The sequence below is a fragment of the Corylus avellana genome, chromosome ca8 (assembly GCF_901000735.1).
Source record: "Corylus avellana chromosome ca8, CavTom2PMs-1.0".
Lineage (NCBI taxonomy): Eukaryota > Viridiplantae > Streptophyta > Magnoliopsida > Fagales > Betulaceae > Corylus > Corylus avellana.
Window position 1 is genome coordinate 2,893,495 of NC_081548.1, and position 4,740 is coordinate 2,898,234.

A 4,740-nucleotide genomic window follows, 5' to 3' on the forward strand; every position below is an offset into this window, starting at 1 on the left:
CATTTATCTCATCTCTTGTACTTTTCTTTGTACTTCTTTTGATGCATCTTAGGGCAACATGTAGGAGGGTTTATCATCATTTTTCTTTCTTATAATCATCATCATTTCTCAACTTTCTTTTCTTAAAATGGAAACTTTTCCAAATATAAACTTGTTGTGCTTAGAAAGCATTTAAACAAATAGAAACTTTCTAGATAATTCTTTTAGAAATCCTTCATGCATGCAACATAACTTCATAATACGTAAATAAAATAATCATTTACAATTTGATACAAGAATATATAAATAGCATGACATGAAGTAATTTTAGAAGGGGTAGTGAATTTACTTACATCTAGACTGAAGCTAAAAGTGGTATGAAGGAATCTAGTTGCTCCAATATGACTAACACCACTAGTATATCTTTTCAAACTAATTTCTAAAGTCCGCTATCTCTTGTGTTCTTTCTTTCTTGTAGCGCTTGGTCTCGCCCTTTCTCTCTCTGTTCTGAGTAAACACTCTTAGAAAGAGGAAAGACCGAGTAAAAAGCGGAAGAAGGAAGAATATATGCAAGAGATGGGAGAGGAGATGAGTGGTGAAAATTCTGAAGGAGAAGAGCTCTATTTATAGGAGAAAATCAAACACTATTCTACCGTCAATTTACAATTATACCCTCATTTTACTATTTCACCAACCCTATACTATTCCACCAACCCTATACTATTCCACCAACCCTATACTATTCTACCTTCAATTTACAATTATACCCTCATTCTATCTTCAATTTACAATTATACCCTCATTTTATTATTTCACCAACCCTATACTATTCCACCAACCCTATACTATTCCACCAACCCTATACTATTCTACCTTCAATTTACAATTATACCCTCATTCTATCTTCAATTTACAATTATACCCTCATTTTACTATTTCACCAACCCTATACTATTTCACAAACCCTATACTATTCTACCTTCAATTTACAATTATACCCTCATTCTACCTTCAATTTACAATTATACCCTAATTTTACTATTTCACCAACCCTATACTATTCTACCTACCCTATACTATTCTACCTATCCTATACTATTCTACCTTCTTATTCTACCATCCTTATACCTACCATTTACTATCCTATTATTTCACCAATTATCATTCTCTAATTACCACTCTCATAAATTTCCCAAGAATTAAAATCCTTAGCTACAATGGATATTAAAATAACATCATTATCAAAAATAATCTATTTAAATAGCTTTGAAAATTCTGGGGCACTACAATCTTCCCTCCTTATTAGAATTTCGTCCTCGAAATTAAAACCTATAATATTATCGTCCAATCTTCAAGTTGAGGGATTCAGATAATATTCCTTTCAATCCTTCATCAAAGCTTACTCTCTTTTATCATATTGAAATTCCATCTCCTTCTTCTTTGAGTAAATCTTATTCACAGTCTAAAGTCTCAATTTCTGCAATCATTCATCAATTCACACTAAAATCTTACCTCAAAATCTTTTCCATTGTTTCTTTCCAACCTCAATAACAACAATCGAGTTATTCATCAACAGTCTACAATCAATGTTTAAACATCAAATTAATAAATCATGTGATCAATAGTTCATACCTCCAATCATCATAGTCCTCATTTCAAGCCTGCAATAATTCTCTCGATCTAATTTAATCAATCTTATCAAAAAGGTGTAAAAAATCATTCCCTGCCTATATTCTCTTCAGTATCTCAGTATTCCAAATCATGCATACGAAATTTTTATATGATGCTCTAATAATTATTAACTTCTCACTATCATAAACCTGTAAAAGTAAATAGCACCAACATTCAAACATCATTACATGAATATACCTCAGGAGTGACATCATAATTCGATTCATTCTAAATACACAACCGTTTCTATTTTCTCATCCCAACTTTTGTGTTGATGCTACAATATCAGCGAAAATCTTTCAGTACTACATCTTTACTTGATAAATCATAACTCAATAATAGAAACTCGTAATTATGATTTCAACTCAAACGAAATACACAATTACATCAAATGTAAGATTCTCATCCATTCTTGACTAATACATATTGTGCTTGCTGCGTTCTAGAGATGAAATTGATAAGCAAGCAAAGTAGGATATGGGTAAGTTTCCAAGCTGGAAGTTCCAAAGTACACATGCTATAATTTCTCTCCCTTGGGTCTTGCAAGGTCAAGAAGAGAAAGAGAGAAAGATAGTCCTGTTGCTTTCTAGAAATGAAGATTTGAAAAGTATTTCAGGACATGGCATGTATGTGAGACTTTCAATATACCTACATCGGATGCTCTCTCTCTTCTGTCATTTACGAAGACTGAGAAGAAAAGAGAGATATTTAGCCTGAGAAGCATGATCAAGGATAATCTTGCTTCCGCAGGACATGATCAACGATAATCTTGCTTCAATGGTTTACTACTGAGAGTATAAGGAGTTGGGTTTGTGAATCAAGTCGTGAGGCTGCATTTTTCTCTTGAGGATACGCTCAACTAGGAGGAAAAGTCGAGCTTTCATTGTATGGAAGGTCATTAAAAGATTTCAGGTGAAGGAGTATGATCAGAAGGCATGCGTTGCAATGGAGAAAGAGGTGTGAATTTATATGAAGGGTTTCTGGATAATGAACGAGTGCGTGGTGCGCGTTGGCATGACAATTCATTCAGTTGCCCACGCATGGTATTTGAAGTCGTTGATTGAACAGTTGGTTTGAAAAATGAGCTCAGTCGAATTTATGACAGGAGACAAGATCCTACTTCCACGGGATCTTTTGACAAAATTTCCATCGCGGCCCGAGGTCGCCTAACGCTTTGTTGTTTACTGTTTATTTCACTTAAAGTGAAAAATTCCTTTAAAGCCACTCGTCTGCTGCTTCCAGAAACTTCAAAAAATCTCTTCAGTTCCTAACGCTTAGTCTCTTCTCAGTACTTCATCTCTCCCAATTTCTTCGTATTCTCAACTATTTTTCCTTACTCTCCTAAATATGGGAGTATCATCATCATCCGTTAACAACCTCGATTTGAATGTTGCTCCTCCAGCACAACCCATTGTTATGCCTGACGTGCAACCGGAGGTGCCTGTTGTTCCCCCTGAAGTGTCTGTTATTCATCCCGTCGTACCTGTTACACACCCTAATGAACCTGCTGCATATCCTAACGTATGGCAGCCAACTTTTGTCTTTGACAATCGTCCTATCACTATTCACGATTCTGTCATGCTCCATGATTCTACTGCTGTAGCAGTGGCCAAAGGTTTTGTAATTCCACGGGATCAAACATTCTTAGCGGATAGGTCGGATACTAATGCTATTAATAACTCATTGGCATTCAGTATCCAAGGTGCTGCTTCAGTTTCTGACATGGCACAACGTTTGAGTGCCAGAAATGTTGAGCTGAAAGTCTCAAGAAACCAAATCGGGGTCTTACAGCGACTGCTCAAATACTACAAACGAAAACACGTGGATTTGAAGTAGGAGAATACTCAGCTAAAAAAGATGATGTTATCCTACGCAGAATACTTGGGACCAAAGATGCTAGAAATGGAGAAGAATACCGAATGTCTCCAGCGACAGCACGAAAAACTCCGGGTCGATGTTCAGGGGTATTGCAAGTCTCTCCGCACACGCTCTAGTCAGGTACCTCATTAGAAATAAATATTCTCTTTGATAATTCAATTATATAAATATATACGATTCTGCTCATACTAGGTTTTCTCTATGCAGAAATAATTTTTCTGGAGCAGCTCTGAGGAATCATCTGCTCATCATTACCACGTGTCTATTTATGCAACAAATTCTCTTCTTTTTTTTTTTTTTTTTTTTTTTTGATGGACACTGGTATGTAATAATATAAGGAGCTTGTTCTCCAAACATTTCTTTTCGTAATCATTCAGTACTCATTTAATATTCATTATGAAATCATTCTGTCATTGTAATAACTTCCTTTAAACAAACAATCTGTTTAAAAAAAGTTAATCACTCAATAAAACATCTAAGTATGCACCATCACATGTTATCAACCTCTAAAATACTTTAATATCATTGAACATATATCTTATAAGAGAAATTTAGATCATGTCACTATATTATATCACTGTATCATATTGTCTTTCAACTCTTACCTTTATGCTTCAATTTACTTCAAGAATAATAATCCATTATCTTTACTTAGTAAAAGAAAATTATATCAAAAGCTTTGGCATGTAACTAAAATTTCTCATAATTTCATATCCACTAATCCCTCAAAATTTAAATATTATCCACAACCTAGGAGCATCAATTCATCCTCAAAACTTTAAGCATCACTTCAATATAATTTACCTCAATTACAGAAAACCTAGCACCTCAAATTCTAAGAATCACCCCAAAGATTTCATGAATTGTACCTTAAAGTCATCACAATCATTTGAAAATATCAAAATCCTTAAACCACAACTTTATATATCAAAATATCTTATAGATTCTAGGGTATACCTCATTTGCATTTATCCCTGCAATACTTAGGCATTCACTTCACGCCACTACGTAATTCTTATTCATCAATCCATATATTATAACATCAATCATAGTATCATTATTGTCATCGACCAAACCTTAGCCATTACCAAAAACTCATATAAACTCTTATATCATTAATTCAGTTCAAGAATCATTTCACAATCGACATCCATAAGACCATTCGTTACTAAGTCACTTACACCATTTGTCTCACAACCTAAATCAATAAAA